The 17,029-nt window shown below is 40.7% G+C and overlaps 1 protein-coding gene across 5 annotated transcripts in view; it reads left to right on the top strand.

Annotated features, from left to right (window-relative positions):
- Positions 1–602: 602 nt before the first annotated feature.
- The window catches only part of SH3BP2 (SH3 domain binding protein 2), a 37,808-nt gene continuing 21,381 nt past the window's right edge, over positions 603–17,029 (top strand). Inside the window, exons 1-3 of one of the 5 annotated variants that reach the window (XM_048304794.1) lie at positions 1,331–1,515; positions 8,737–8,833; positions 10,136–10,373. The gene's annotated coding sequence lies outside the window, so the exon portion shown is untranslated. Of the gene's footprint in view, positions 758–1,330; positions 1,516–8,736; positions 8,834–10,135; positions 10,374–15,471; positions 15,530–17,029 lie in introns of those variants that run through there. The other 4 variants (XM_048304795.1, XM_048304793.1, XM_048304792.1 and 1 more) reach the window with 4 other exon arrangements.

Below are 17,029 nucleotides of genomic sequence, written 5' to 3' on the forward strand. Positions count from 1 at the left end.
GCTTTCGGAATTCTGTCAGGCTTGGGGCTGTGACCACTTCTCTGGGGAGCCCCTTCCAGTGCCCAACCACCCTCTGGGTGAGGATCTTTTTTCTAATATCTGACCTAAACCTCCCCTGACACATATGACTAAAACCCAAATAAAATTGAAAATACAACCCCAAACCCCTTCTTTTTTTATCTACAAGAAACCCCACCCCCCAAATACCTGGGATACAATAAAAGGCTGATGGAAAACCAAACAAAATATTGAATGAAATAAAAGTATACCTTATATTAACATTTAACATGTGAGAATGAGGCAAACTTTATCTTATCAAATTTTAAATGTCACCTTTTAGATAACTTAAAAATACCTTTCCAACCATGTAGCATCTCTGTGAGTACAGGTAAGCTGCAGAGTAATGGGGTCTAGCTACCATGGGCGTGAGGAGAACCTGGACAAAATGAGAGTTGAGTGCAGAGGCAACGCAAGGCTCTGTGCGTGGCCAGCCTGGAGCCAGCACGGCTGGTCCGGCCCTCGGCTGTTTCGGACTCGGGCTCCCTCTGCAGTGACCCTGGAGCAAGAAGCCGGGCACTGAGGCGCGGAGAGCCCGCCTGTGTCCATGGAGCCCGGCCGAGCCGGCCATCCCTGCAGTGCTCCAGGCCTGGGGCAGTGCCTGCACGGGCTTCCCGAAGGACACAAGACAGCTGGGACAGTGCCTCCGCGGGCTCCCGACGGGCACAGGACGCTCGCAAAGGAACGTCACTGTTTGCAGGTATGCTACAACCTCTTTTCTCCCTGCCCCTGTTGCCTTCCGGGCAGGCGCCTGTGTCAGACCCTGCTGCCAGTCACACAAAACCCGATCCCCAGGTCACGTCCTCTGGGGCTCCAGCTTCTGGACGTGGTGGAATCACCGTCCCTGGAGGTGTTTAAGAGAAGACTGTACTCAGTGCCATGGTCTGGTTGACACCGTGGCGTTGGGTCATAGGTTTGACTGGATGATCAGGATTCTGCGATGCTGTGCCAGGTGCAGACAGACCCGAAGCAGTGGCCGCCGGGAGCGTTCAGCACAGGCAGCCCTGGCAGAGCCGAGAGGCGGCCGGCTGGGGCCGGACCCCGGCAGAGCCCGGCTGCCCCTCCGGCCCAGCGCTGCCCGGGAGGGGCGGCGCTCCCCGCCCGCCGGCAGCTCCCAGCGGCGGCTCCCACGGGCGGCGCCGGCGGGGCGGGAGCGGGAGGCGGGAGCGGAGGCTGGGCCGGCCCCGGCAGGTGAAGGAAGGGGCGGGCGCGGGGCGCGCTGGCCGCAGTGGGGATGAGCGGCCGGCGCGGCGGTGGCGGCTGCCCGCGGAGCTGAGCCGGGCTGCGGCGGAGGTGAGCGCCGTGTGCCGGCGGCGGCGAGCCCCTGTCCCAGCGGGGTGGCGGGGGCGTTCCCGCTGCCCGGCCCGGCCCTCGCCCCGCTCGGGGCCCCCCGCGTGTCCGCCTCTCCCGGCTCCTTCCCGCCGCGGCGCTGCCGGAGGGCGCCGGGAAACTCCTCGGGTGAGTCACGGGAGCCTCGGGAAGCGCCGTGCCGAGCCGGCCCCCGCAGAGCCCCGGTGCCGGGCGGGGAAAGCCGCGGGGTGGCGGCCCCAGAGCGGCCGGGTTCCCTGTGCAAGGTGCGGGTCCCGCGGCTCCGAGGGAAACAGCGGGAAGACGCCTCGTGTCTCCTGTTGCATGGGTTTACGCCTTCTGTTCGGTGCCGCTTTGATCACCTGCAGGTGGGACGTGGGATAGAGTCGTCGGTGTGAGTCCGCCCGTGGGGGAAGGAAAGGCTCTTCTGGGGGCGGAAAAACGGTGTAGGTGCTTTCCTTTGGGAAGGGAAGAGTGAAAGAGCTGTATGGCCCACTTGTGTTGAGTTGCAGCTTTGGTGTTGAGTTGGGAGCATCAGGAGTCATTTCCTAGCATGATTCCAGAGATAATAGAAATACATGTTAAAGGATGAAGCAAGGCTTTTTAGAGTTGAAACATAGCAGTGAAACATAGGGTACAAATGCATTTTACAGCACTTTCTTCAGTGTTCCAATCTGCTTTAATCTTGGAAGCCGTCCCCCTCTTACTTGGGTCACATCTGTCACTTCAGTCTAGGCATGAAGTTTGCATCCATCTGCAGGTATAAGCTGTGTGCAAGCTGTGTACTGCACCTCTTGTACCAGGAGAGAGTGAGGACACCTGGCATGTGCTTATTTAATTTGTCAGCTTTTATCCCCAAGAGACCAGTGCAAATTGGATACTGCTATCCCAAATGAATTGAGGTGGTGGATAAATGTTTCCCCTCCTACAGGGGAGGCCTGTCTGCTAAGACCTCTTTTCTGGAGTCTTGATGCTGGCAAAGTACAGGTCAGTAGTGGGACAGAACCAGCCTCGTGCTGTGTCTAAATTCATCACTACAGGTGCAGTAGTTCCTCGTGCATGTCACACAGTCTCCTGCTGATGTGTGCTCTTGGTCTGGCTGTGCGCTGAAGTTTCCTCTTGGAAGTTAATTGCATTAAACTTGTATGTTTCTTACTGTGAAAAGCAAATCTCCACTTTTTCTCTGCTCTTAGGGTTAGCGTGTCACCGGTTATGAAACAAATTTAGATCTGAATAATTATACACCTCTTCTGATTATTTTTGGTTGTATTTGTACAGGAAATGTAGAGCTGAAGCCTCTGCAGTTTATATCTTCTATGTACCTCCTTCACGCTTTAGGCAAAAGCAGAATTGCTGTTTTTCTTTTAGGCATAACACATTTCTTTCCTTTCCTGTGACCGTACTTTAAAGCCATCTTGCTGTTGCAGGAGAGCTGATTAATAGATACCCCTTGCCAATATTCCATTACTGAGGAGTCAGTACTTGGTCAGCTTAGTGGTGGGTTAAATGCTGTTTCCTGTTTGTAATTTTTTTGTTTTAAAATCTCTCAGCTTGCCATAAACTTCTCTACAAAGCGTGACAAACTTCATGCTAAAAGGTTCAGAAAACAAAAAGCTTTTTAAAAAAGGTTATAAAGGAGGGAGATGCAGACATGACAGTTCTGGAAAGGGTTAAAGGGTCTGAAGTTATCAAAGCAGTAAGAATGAACACACCAAGATAAGTTCCTGCAGAAACCTCAGACAGGGCTGTCTGAGTGAAAATTCCTGTGTTTGAGGCCAATCTGACCAGCTGACTGTGAATCTGTAAACTCCTGCGGAGAACCCCTTGTACTTCAAAGACTGGATTTCCAATCTAATATTGTTGCTAAAAAATTTAGCTAGCCTACAAAAAATGTAAAAAAGGGGGCATGAAAAGTCTCCTTCTGCAATTTCTTAAGTGGATGTGAAGCAGTCTCCTTTGACAGAAAATCAAACATGGCAGGCACTTTGGTAATGAATGTTAAGTAGAAATGGAAATGCCTTAAGAAGTGTTGTTCTTTACAGCACTGAAACACAAACATGGATGACCAAAAGGCACATACATATTTATCATTTTACCTGTAGGAAAAGTGCCTCTGACACTCAAACCTGGTGGTTGCAGTCTTCCTCTTTGCCCCACAGCCCTTAGGTTGCTGGTGCATTTATTGCTCTGTGTTACAAGATAGCAGTAATAGAGAGGTGTCTGTTTTAACCTGAAAATATTGACTTTGTGTTGGTGGATCCTCTAGTCCTTTTGGCATGGGATGTTAGGCAATGGGTAGCTTGTGCTTTTGTCAGAGTATCCAACAGTTTCATAAGTTGTTTGGAATGTGCAGCCCTGCAAATATTGTGTCCATTAATTGTTTCTGGCTTAAGCCCTGATCTTAAAAGTACTTGCAGATGTAAGTAACTCTACTATTTGTAAACTGTTAGTTTGTATTACTGTAGGATCGGGATCTTGGCTTGCTTGCTACTTTTACTGGACCTTGCAGGAAAGTTCATAGAAGCTCAGACTCTCAGTAGCATTGATTAATAGATCTGTAAGCAATGGTGAGGCCTCCTAACAGCTACCAGGGAACAGCCAGAATAAATTGGTTTTGTTCAGATTTGAAAATATTAATTGATACAGTGATTCTTCCACAATGTGTTTTGTCTTCTAATAGGGATTTTTTTTATGGAAGAGAGAAAAGAACCTCTTAGATGGTCATACCTGTCTTGTGTAGCTAAGCATTTTTCTGGCCTTTTTTTAAGGTAACCTTAGTTCATGAAGGCATTTCCTCATAACATTGTTTCACAATTGCTTTGGAACCTGTACTGTAGTGGAACAGTGTTGGAAGGGAGTTTGAGAGTGTAGAAATCAGAGGGACTTAAGGCAGCCTCAAAGGTAATCTGAGAAGCACTCATTTCTGTAAATACGGTTCTAAAGGAAATGTGTATTTCTTATACTGTTATCACATGTACATATGTCATTGTCTGTTCCTCCAATATTTATGAACCATTGCTAACTCTTGCTAATCAACACCCTGTCCTCCTATCAATACTGCTTGCTTTATGCTGGAATGACTAAATGAGTTATGCCTTTTGTGATATGATGAGGAAAGGATTGAAGGCACTGAAATTTTCATCAGTATAACTACACTGGGTATGGTTGTAAACTTTAGGAACTATTTATCATGTTATCAAGCTTATGCATCATTGGCTTGCTTGCTTTAGATGACTAGACTAGAGCACACAGCAGAAATCTTGGTATGCTGTGCTTTTTAAGAGCAATATACTGTCTACACAGTATTTCTTCAAGGTCTGTTTGAAGTTTTTTTTCAATCTTGTCTCTTCTCCATACTCTTCTATGTTGAATTTCTTACTTTTTCCTTACAAAGAAAAGGAGTTGAAGAGTCTACATTTCATCAAACACATGCAGAAATTTGACAACAATTTTTCTCGCGATAAGGGATTTATTTTGAGCAGGGCAATAGTTAGGGGAGAATGCAGGGACATTAATTCCTATGGAAACAAACCTAAATGTTCTTCTTCCCCTATTACAGCATACCAGCGTAATTGAAATAATCTATTTCTTTTGTTTGTGTGCTAGCTCATTTCCTATAATGACCGAGTTCTTATCTCTTCCAAGCTGGTGTTATTGCAGTGCTTATGCATGTCTGGATATCTTTGGCAGAAAGATACTTCAAGTATCTTCAAGTATCTCAGTGCAGAGAATTACAATTACTCAGAAATCAGACCTTGGCAATACTTATGGCTTCAGCTCCTGCAGACTGTTTTTAGGAGCAGAGAGGGGGGAAGCTTGCATGCTTATTGAGAGGATTCCTGTTGTGTCTTTTTGCTGTAGTCATGGGCTGGTTTAACCAGGCTAATTCAGGGACACCTGATGTGTAGCTAGAACTCTTTCTAAAGTACTTCTGAAAAATCTTAACCTCATGGGAAGTGGATGTGCTGGATCTGTCTCCTAAAACAGCTGTAAAGAGCTGAGCTAGATAGCTGGTGTGAAATAAGTAAGTCTGGCTAAATTTAGGAATATATGCTTGATGGATTTTGTTGCTGGATTAACTTTCATGTCTATGGCTGCCCTGAGGTAGGGAAAGTACACCTTTGCTTCCTTGCAATCTTTTATTTCTGGAAAAGCCACAAGTAAAACTTCAAGAAATCCAGGGAATGCTTGTTTTCATCCTCTTAATGTTTGAAAATTCTTACTGTTCAGCTGATTATGGTTAAAGCTTTCTGGATTTTTATTTTCTTTATGGTAAGTTATAACATCAACTGAAAAACTGTCCATCATTAATCATGTATGATCAGAATCACTTCCATCCTAATGGAACTGTAGGTACATTTGGATCATTAGATCTGTTCTGTCTTCTAGAAAATGTGTATGTCTAATTCCAACCCAGCTCTTCTAGTGTTAATTTGTCAAAGAAGGAACTTCCCGATTCAAACTAACTTTATATCCTTACATTTTTAAAAGGTAAACACTTTTCTCTTAGGTAAATGCAACCACTCTGCTCTAACTTAGAAAAACACGAAATTTGTTTTGGTCATGGTAAACCATTTCCTTGGATATCTTAGGGCAGGAATACAGGAGTTTGGTGTTCTTTTCTTTGTATTTTGACTGATTAATTTATGTAGATGGTGCTACTATGTATGGTAGTGTGTGACCACTTAAGGATGACTTTGTTAATTCCTGATTATTCCTCATTATTCAAAGTGGATCTAGGTGCTTACAGAGACTTTCACTCTCTCATGAAGCATTTAGAAAAATTAATGCCTGCACATACATTCAAGATCACTTTATGAAAACTTTAGAGTGGTGCATTTAAACAGATTATGGTTTTTGTTGCTTGATGTAGTAGGCATTGCAGCTAAACTTTGTTAATGTGCGCAATACCTTGACATGTGCATGCACAAAGGACTTGCATAAAACGCTTCTTTGATATTCTTGATTGTTTCGGTGCAGGGACTATATTGCAATCCCAAATAGAAAAATTATTGGACATATTTAAGCAAGGCTCTTATTTTGTTATCTCTTCAGCTTTGCCATAAATGAGCGCTAGGAGAAAGTTGGATTTATGCCTTTAATCATGAACGCTCTTGTAAGGAGTCTTCAAACAGGAAATCTTTCATGCCAGATGTTTTCCTCTAAATATGAAAATGGAATTTCTATTGGAGCTCATATGAGAGCAACAACTGAGTGAAATATCACTCTTAATTTTTTTAAAAATCTGGTGGCCATGCTGAGTAATATTTAACCTTTTTTGGAGAGTACAAAACCCCTGAAATTATAGAATTCTATTGCTTCTGGCAGAAGCACTGTAAAAGTATGCAAAGGTCATGTATGAGGTCCCTAAGAAGAAGATGATGTCTGTATTTTAAGCAAGAATGTTTTATTCACTTTCCTCCCATGTGCCTGTATTGTATGTTTTAATACTTTCCTCTAATAGGAAGGATAACATGCAGCTTTAAGAAAACAGAAACTGAAATCCCTCATCATAGTAGGCCTTAAAAGAAGCAGAGGAGAGGCAGTAATATGTGCACCAAAAATTTAGTTATATATGCAGTTCTTAGAGTTGGCTTGTTAGTATTTTATGTTCCAGTTCATCTCCTGTCTTAACTGATTTGTCATTTTCTAGCACCTGGCTTAAGACTGGTTACCAAGTTCCAGTTAAGAGATTGGTCCCAACTTGCTATAGGAAAACAACCTGCATTTTGGAGTTTGAATGATATTCATTCTTGCTTCTGGCAGCACTTGGAAAGAAAAGACTGGGAGGCAGTGGCACCACTGTGCATGTCTGGAACTGTTGCTACCTCAGAGATCTTTCTTTGTCTAAGTGTTGACAAGAGAGAGATGATGGGAAGTGTGCTGCAAGACTCGTCATGAAAGGTGATTTGTGCATAACAGACATGACTAAAGGCAAAAGATTTCTCATTTTGAAGTGTAGCCAAGTAAACAAGAGGAGAGCAAATTGTAGAAGGAAGTAGGAGAATTTAGTATCCCTAGGCTTAGTACTTGTATGGTCAAGAAAATGAAACAAAACCATACTGGGTGGTGGAAATAGAGTCTGCATGAATGGGTTCTCTCTCTTAAAGGACAAGAATGTGAATTTAGATTGGACTTCAGTGCCCTGAACTCCATTGTTACTCAGTGTAAACGTACTTTTTCATTGTTCGGGTTAGCCAGCCTGGAACTGCCAGCTGAATTGCATCTTTCGGTGTTGTTCATTGGCTGTAACAGATGGAAATAAGGTCAGGTCTAGTTTAGCTGGCAGTATTCCTATTTAGGTGAACCATGAACCTGTGCTGTGCAATTTAATAATTAATTGTTAAACAAAAGCAAAGCTTCATCTTCTATTATCATTGAGTTTTTCACTTAAAAATATGCAAAATAAAAAACAGGAACCCTTGGAAGAGGGAAATCTTACTTAACATGTCAGTTCCCACTTCCATGTTCAGTTCTTCTCCAGAAAAAATAAGCTTCGTACTCTCCAGCAGAGCTTTAGTCTGCTGAAATCAGTCACTGAGATGACTTTGTCTGTACTAATGCAGCACTTCAGGGCAGCATCTCAGATCCTGAAATAGATTTTAATAAATGTAAAAGTATGTTTTACTAATTTTCATTTTTTATGTAACAACTGCTTAGTAACAAAAAAGGAAGAGGAGAGGTGGAAGTAGAGTGTCGTGAATACCTTGGTCTCGTGTGGTGAAATATGTCTTGTAAGACAAAAAAAAAAAGTGGTTTTGTAGGAAGCTTTGTTTCCTTGTTCTAATTTTAACTCCAGCTACTGTAGTGGTAGACATTAATCATCACTCTAGAAACAGTCATTTTTACAAATACAGTTTTTTAAAAATACTCATAGAATTAGCAATTAGTTTTTTATTTGTGATTTCTTTCAATATCTTCATGTTAATCTTATTGCGAGTCAAAATCTCTTTGAAATGGTCATCTCATGTTTCATTAGTTCTTACATGATTTTACAAGACCTACCATACTTCTAAACATCAACTTGGGTGATGGACAATCTCTCTATTGGTGTACTTGTAAAACTTGTTAAAACTCTACTGCAAAATAAAAAGTTTTGGTTTAAGTGCCACACCCTTACAAATTCCACCTCGAAGTCTACCTAGTTCCACTTAACTTCATCAGAAATTGCATGCATCCAAGTGCTGAGGTTGGTTTTCAAACCAGACCATAGTTAACCTTCAGAGCTAGTTCCTGCAACCAAGCAGCAGAGGCTTGAATTATTAGTCTCTAATCTTGTGACAACCCTACTAAAAAGAGTAAATCATTACCTTGATGTTGCTTAACAGTAATTCTATTACAACATATCACATAATTGTTTGCTTCTCCTAGATCAAGCTGGAGCTCTGAAGTGACTTCAGTTCAATGTATTACAACTGCAGGACAGTTATTTCCTCAAGTGGAGCAGCTCTTCTCTCGGAGCACTGTGGTATGACTGAATATTGGGTTTGCATTACATAATATGTATTGTCTCCTAAACCTTTTACACAGACCTGGTAGTCACTGTTTTCACTAAGCATGTGTACTGAAGTCAGCTTCTGGTATTTCCTTATACCAATAAGACTGTACACCTTAGATACATAGGCTTGTGTAAGAGCTACCCATCTTTCTTTGTGTTCTGTTCTGTACCTCTTCCTGGAAGGATTAGCTTTTTTTCCTACTGGTTTGTTGGGTTTTTTTTTTTGTGACAATGATATAAAGAGAAATTTAGCATAAAGAAACCTGGACTATGACAGATCCTACAGATCCTACTGGCAGATGAAAGGCTTATAATTAGCGCATTCAAAACTGATCTGTAAGCTTGACTAATCAAAATAAGGCACTTTGAACTATGTTTGGGAAAAAAGTAACCTGGCTTGCACAGCTGCTGAGCATCTGCAGCTGTTAATTGCCTTTAATCAGTCAGGCTTAAACATTCAAGCTTTCCACTGTAATTTTTCAGTCAGTTAATCAGCCTCCACTGTGATGCCAGGTAGGCATGTTTCCAAAGCACTGTGCATTTTAAGAGAGTGAAGTGGGATTTGTGTATATAGACTTTTGTACACATTGCGTAGGGAAATACAATTTCTGCTGTCAAAGTGGGTGTAGCACACACAGGAGCACGGGTCTATCAGTCCTCTGAAGTCTCTGTTTGATGTCTATGAAAGAGTCCTTACCTTCAGTATGTAACTGGAGACTTGCATTAGGACTAGGTGCATATAGGTGAATATATTCATCAGAATGCTCACCAGAAAGGCTTTTCTGAGAAGACAAAACACCCATTGCAGGAGGGGCACACAAGTCTTACTATAAGATTAGTAGTTTTCTTCCTCCTAGAGAATTGCAAGTAGAAAACTGTGTTGGAAAAAAAAAATAATGAGGTTATATACAACAGAGTTGTCATCCTGGGTTTAGGAGAACCCAAACAAATAATAAGATGATGCATAGTCTGGCACAGATGTATTCCATTCCCACCATTCATAAGCTTGTGTGGGTACTCTTACTCGGGAGCAAATTAAGCATGGCAGACTGCTGGGATTATGCTAAATAAATACTTGATGTGTGACTGTGCAGTGGGGGAGGATGGGAAATTTGGAAGGGAAAGAGGAATATTTTAAATGTACTCTTCATGTTTAAACTAGGAGAACAGAGTTAGATAGCCAAACTGTTCTCTAGCCACATAGAGGAAATTACTGGATTTGCGGGAAGCGGTTATGGGAAGAGCTCACAGTGAAATTCTTTTTTCCTTCAGTACTCAAAGCCTCAGTGAGTCATCTGCCTCCTGCCTTCTTCTCCCCGCCTCCAAAAAAGAAAAAAAAAAAAAAAAAAAAAGAAAAAGCCCTTATTTCTGTCTGTCCCTTGGCAAATACCACAGCTGCTCTGAAGAAGGTTGTAGTTCAGGATGCCACTGATCCAAGTGTCTGAAGAGGCCAATTGAAGCACTGTTGGAGGGATGTGTGGACTTGTTAAATCTCACGTTTTGCTTTGAGGTGCACATAAGCTTTCTCATAATGATGTCAACAATGCTGATAGAATGGAATACTGTGTTTCCAAATGTACTAGATGATACCAAAGTGATTAGGTCTGGAAACTGTCTGTCATATTGGCACAGTGCCTGCTGTGCCTCTGCTGCCAGGCTGTTTCTCCATGGCTGCATGGCATCCCCATTCCTTCAGTGGAGAGCAGTTGTGTTTGTCCTCCTCCCTGGTGGCTCCTCTGCTTCATTCACTGATCCTAGAGGAATGAGAGGACTGCCAGGGGTAGAAGGATATGGTAGTGGGAGAAAAGGGTGCTGCTGATGCCACCTGTGCACTTGCACTCGGGGGTTTGTCTCCCCAGCAGAATTGGGTTGGCAGGTGGCAAGGGCTTAGTGACAAATCTGTTAATTAGTAAAGATGTACTAAATGCTGATCTAATGGGCTACAACAATGTCACGGTATTTAATAATTACTTGGTAGTAGGAAGCTCTCTTCTGGGCAGTCAAACTGGGAGTTAGGTGTCTTCTTCTGAGTTGGAGGTCTTGTTCCAAGGAACAAGATTGACAAGAGAACTGGATTGACAAGAGAAAGCCAAGCAGAAGGTATTTGCAGCAGTGTCTTTGCTATGAAGTGTAGCAAACAGAAGTCTTTTTTATTGAAACTTGTCGTTTGGCAACTTTACACAATTCTATTCCTTCCTGGAGTGTTCTGTTCTATTTTAGATAGCAGGAAACATATTAATTAGATGCTTCTAATTAATCCTTGTTTCTATGCCTGTACCATTTCTTTCTAGTTGACATACTGAGTAATTTGCCTGCCACATGTTACTCATGCCCTGTAATTTTTATAGCCCTAAGCAGATGAAGTGCATGGCTTGGTAGAATTTTGCTCTAAATGCACTTGTTGGTCTGTGTTAATTGAGAAGGTATGTGGAAGAAACACACCTGACACATGAATCAGGAGCTTGAAGTGTCATTCTGACAGAAACAAAAGTTGCAAGAAAGCTCTGTCTCCCCACAGCCCTTTCCAGTTGTAGCAGTGATGCTGGGCAGACTTCCTTTTCTTTTTTTTTAGTTTCTTATTGTTGAGATTTTAGGGTTTTTAGCAACTCGGAGGTAAAGCCAAATATGAATTTGGCCTGATACTCAGGTGTTAGTCCACATAAAAAGCAAGTATAAACCTGATGTGTTCCTAAAAATCCTGTGTTAAGAAGATAAACTGCGTCACTACTCACAATTTATTCTAGTGACCTTAAGTCTGATGGGGTTATGTTGCATATTTGAGCAAAATGGTTTAGAAAAAGAAGAGGGAGCTTATATTAGAATGCAAAGGGTTGCTGATACTGTTCTGTAGAGGAGCCAAAATGTCAAGTGAACGGTGAATCTTGGGGAGTAGATTTCTTGTGATTTCTAACTGAACAATTTAATCTCTAACAAAGTGGAATGAAAAAATAATAAAGAGAAACAATACCGCATTCCAAAGGAGCAAAAACCATAAGCTTTAAGTTTGCAATGTATACAGAGCATAGGAAGATCTCTTCAACAATTTTCCTGTCCTTGCTGACTAAAGGCTTATTTTTTCACATCCAGTTAAACTGTAACTAGCGCAGTCTTTGCACTTGTTATTCTGACTGTACCATGCCAGCTGCTGGTTCTCTGGTAGACTGCACGGGACAGGAAGTGGCAGTGGAGCCATGGATGTGGCCCACAATGATTTTGTCATTATATCAGTCTTTGCTAATCTGGGATGATGCCGAATTTAGAAATTTTTCGTAAAATTCTGTAGACAAAAGATTTTTGAGTATGTAATGGGATAATGGTAGCTTGAACTGTTGGGCTTGTTAAGTTTTGATCTGTTGGATATGTACCTGACAGAAATTGGAAATTAGCTTTGTTGCATCTTGGAAATTTATAGTGGCTTATTATTTAAGTATAAATTACTAGAATGCATCAAAGATTGTCACATACTTTCTGGAAGAAGACGAGGCTTTTTGGACAGAGTATAATGCACTTTGAATGCTTTTTAGTACACCTCCAAAGCTGAGAGTTCTTTTATATAAACAGTTATCAAAGTGCAGCTGCACTTTGATACAGTTATTAAGTGCAGTTTTTTAGAGGATGTTAAATGGATCAGTCTGTATGATTTCAAACACTAAATAAAATATCACAAATAGCATTAAATATTTTTTAAATGTGCAGAAAGAGTACTTTCTTCCTGTAAAGTTCAGCTTTTGTAGACCTTTTATTTTGTGGTGGCAGTAACTCCTACAGCTGAGTCAATGCATCTGTGATGTTGTTTGGCTTGGGTCTGGATGAACTGTTCTTATGTTTATTACACAAAGATGTCAGGTTTGATTACTTAGGTTGAAACAGGACCAATCCCATTGACCTAAATTTCTGGATTTCCTTTGTGCAAGTGAAATCCAGCTTCAGCTCTTCATTGTGTACAAGAAGTGATTTGTACTTCGAATGCCTTAAGAACATCGAGGATTTGTATAGCAGGAAGAGATTCTGTAAAATCTTGTAAAAGCTTTTGCTGGAAATGTTACGTGCTCCATATAAATTCAGTGTAGAACCAAAACCTGGAAATGAAAGAATGCTAAGAATGAAAGACTCCTTGGACATAATGAGTGTTAGTTCCAGGTAGTGCAGAAATGTAAGATTTCGGAGGTCATGAAAAAGAGAGCCCTTCTGTCATAACCAGGTCATCTCTGTAAAGAGTCTGGCTGCACTGTTTTGAAAGAGCTTTTCAAGGAAACTACAAAAAAGAATGGTTCACAAAGGCAATGTATTCTTTGTAGCTTATCCTGCCAAGAATATTAGAAGGGCTGCTGACGTATAGGACATATGTGATTTAAGAACTGTGTATATATATGTGTTCCTATATGTGTGTGTGTGCATGTTTCTTTTTAGTCTGTAATAAAGAAAAGTTAGTTTCGGTGGTGAAAATCAGCGAGGCCAGGAATCAGCCAAATGACTTTTGGACCATCTTTGTGACTTTAAGAACAGAAGGAATAGGTGATGCTTTAATATGTTTGAGAAAGGATTTGGAAATAAGCAAGTTCTCTATGATAGGCTAGGTTAATGTGATGCCCAGAAGCATCTTCAAATTTAAAAAGGGGAGGGAATAATCTAACTAGAATGTAGAGTGGATGTAAAAGATTCCAGGCTCCTACTAGATTCAAACTTAGTCTGGAATAATTTTAAAGAGTTGGTGGGAAGGAAGTGGAAGTGTCTTTTAAAGTGGGTGTTCCAGTTTACAGACTTTTTTTTTTTGATCATTAATGGGACAACAGGAATAGCTGTGTGGAGTCAGATCTGAGAAGAGCTTGCAGAAGAGTGTAAGAACTTGACACAGATGCAGAATATTCTTCCAGCCTAAGAATTTGCAGGTCAGGGGCTTATTGGAGTAATTTTGAAGTGCCAGAGACTGAGATCTTGGAATCTGAGATGGATTTCTGTATTTCCAGTTTTTCGGTTACTGTACACTAAGTGAGATTTGTTACAGCTTTTTTTTTTGTTTGTTTGTTTTTTGTTTGTTTTTTGTTTTGTTTTGTTTTGTTTTTTGTTTTTTGTTTTCCTCCTCTGAAACATTACTGGGCACCAATCCAGGAAGGGTTTTGATTCACATGTGCAGTACCATTGTATCCATTCCCATTATCTGTAATGTTCTGAAGTCATTTCCCCAGAGTGGACAAGTTATACTCTTATAAATATAAGGGTTGTATCTTGACATACAGGACAGGTCAGGAAAGGAGCTGATTTGAGGAGAGCTAAGTGCCATCAAGGTCAGATGCAAGTAAGAATCTAGAATTTGTGTGTTAGCTCCTTGCCTTTGGTCTATCTAACTGTCAGGTGTTCATTACTTTCATAATATTATGCATGGGGTTTGTACCTATTTAGAAACCTTGCTGGAAACTGCTGGCACCATGGCAGTAATATATTTGATTAGGCAGACTGATCTATGGTGTAAAATATGACTGTTGTTGTTCACATCTTATGAAATATTGCATATGAAAGTTTTCAGTGCTTGAAAATGGCCCTGCGTGAACTCACTTCTGAATGCAGCTCTACAGCTCTGGAGACTTAAGTTAATGTCAGGCTAATCCTTGCTATTGGAGTTCATTTAAACAAGATTTAGGATGAATGAATTTCTTTCTTTTTAGTCATACTTCTGAAGGAAGTAGTGATTTCCATAAAGAAATGATAATAGAAAAGGCCATTGTCCAAATTGTCTTGTAAAAGAAGCCCATTGCATGTGATTATACATTTTAATGGTTATTTTAAGTGATATGAATTGACTGTTTCCTCTCCTGTCCTCCAAATTAAAACTGTTTGTTTACTGCTCTCTTTCTGAAGAAGCTTTGCAGTGTACATTTGTTTTCATTTAAAAATCTTCACTTAAAATCCCAACTATATGTGATGTGGTGTTTATAATTGAATTCAGCTTTTGTAGAAAGTAAGCACGAGCTTACAGAGATTCTTCTTTCTGGTGTTTGTTAAAAAAAAAAACAAACAAAGCAAAACCCCACCAAAACCCAAAGGTAGTATTTACCCAAGTGATGAAATACACGGTAGCCTTAAATCCTGATTATTTCAATCTATGCTCTTACCTGTTTCAGTCCTTTGATCCAGTGTTTCTGTGGTGGGAGTGGCAAAACACTTATGCTTTACCACATCCTTTGGAGAAGCTCGTATCATGATTTAAAAGGGAACAGTAACTGGAATTGGAATAAGGAATCTGTTTCTGGTGCACCTACTTACTTGCATGAGGCTTTGAGCACTAAGAGCTTCAAAGCTGCTGAAGGTAGGGACAGTCCATTAGCAATAAAACCCAGTTGGGCCTTCTAATTCTATAAATCACATTTGCATGGTTAATAGCTTATTTGGATATTCTGGTTCATAGTCAGAGTTTCCAAGTCTGAGAACAGCAAACTCTGAGATGCTTCACTGCATAATTATTTAAAACCCAGCACCACCTACTACTGTGTTGTACAGCAGTATAGTACAGAGTGAGTCTTTGCAGTTACATTCTGTCTTTAAATTGTATCAAAAGTCTCTAAACAAGCAAAATAAAAAAAGAAAATCTTTGTTTTGTTTTGTTTTTCCAGGGTCTAGCAGAAGCTGAGCTTCCTCTTTGGTTCTGGCTGCAGCCATTTGCCTGCAGCGGTATATTTGCTTAACTATAAGGTTCCTGCAGTCACCAGGAGAGGGAAACACAGGCTTGAAGGACTCATAGATGACATGACCAAATGCTTCCTCTAAACCAGGGCTTGCTGCATTTCTTTAAGATTCAATTAGTAGCTTGTTATTGGGGTCAGCGAGTTTATGAATTTACTCACTGCGTTTTTTTGTGGATAGACATTTAAAAGGACTTTATAAACTCTACGTGGTTTTGTTGGTTTTAATATACAGCTGCACTAATGTTTTAAAATTGCTTAAATTCAGTAACTTTCTTTTTGATTTGCATATTCCTTCAGACAAAATACTCTCTTTAACTTGCTGTGGTAGTCTTGGACCACAGTTACGTTAGTCTTGTACAAGCACAGTATACAATGAACTCATGGCTGTTGTATATCTTGCCAAAATGCCTCAGTATCAGAAAAAATTAAATCACTTTTCTTGTTTCCTTCCCTTGGACACTTGATGTACTTTAAATCAATATAAGTAAAATTCTAAGAAAGCGAAAAAATATTTCCTAACAGCAGACTTAATTTCATATGGCGAGATGTCTGTTGGTTAAATGTACCTGTCAGATCATTAATGGATATTTGACCCCTTCCAATATATTTCTGAAAGCCTATATTTAGGTGTTGCTTTTACTAAAATTCAATGGTCCATCAGCTAAAATGCTGAAAGCTGTTTTGACATCTAAGCAGAAGTTATTTTGGCATCCAACAGTGCTTCCTAATTTACCAGTTTTGACTACCTTAGTGATAGAATTGTGTGCAGTTAATCACAAACCAGCCTAGCAGTAAAATTGTTTTAACAGTAATATCTTGGATCTGAAAACTTCTGCCAAGGAAATAAATCATTTGTGGAAACTCCCACTTTCAGTATCTATGTGTATCTGGGGAAACTCCCTTTGCAGCTGTCAGCAGGAATAGGATCTTGGCAATCACGTTTATACTTCTGCTCAGTTACTTTTTTTTTTTTTTTTTTACCTATGTTCTAGTTTAAATTGTTCTATGAGCACTGATGAAAGAGCAGTTAATCATAGCCATAGTGGCATTTACAGTCTTTTGTACAAGGACCTTGTATATAAGTAACAGTTAAAAGGAGCAAAGAATGTGTTCATCTATTTTCAATAGTAAATGAAAATGGAATGTTGGTAATGTATCTGAATTTATATAAAAAGAAACAAAAGGCAGCAAATTATCTTCAGGACTTGCCTTCTACTTTAAGTGTTTTTACCAAATATTACTGGTGTGGTCTGACTGGCACAGACTTCACCCAGTTAACTCCCTGGGTGAATGCTCCTATACAGTTTTGAGGGGCCTTTTGATTCATTAGAAATCCATTACACTTGAAAAGCTACACATAACAAAATTGGCAACATTGAAAATTATGCTGGAACAGCTGTACTGATCTTAATTCATAGAACCATTTAGGTTGGAGAAGACCTCTAAGATCATCAAGTCTTAACTTTCAACCTAGCACCAACACCCT

Source organism: Corvus hawaiiensis, chromosome 5 (genome assembly GCF_020740725.1).
Source record: "Corvus hawaiiensis isolate bCorHaw1 chromosome 5, bCorHaw1.pri.cur, whole genome shotgun sequence".
In the NCBI taxonomy this organism is placed as follows: Eukaryota; Metazoa; Chordata; class Aves; order Passeriformes; family Corvidae; genus Corvus; species Corvus hawaiiensis.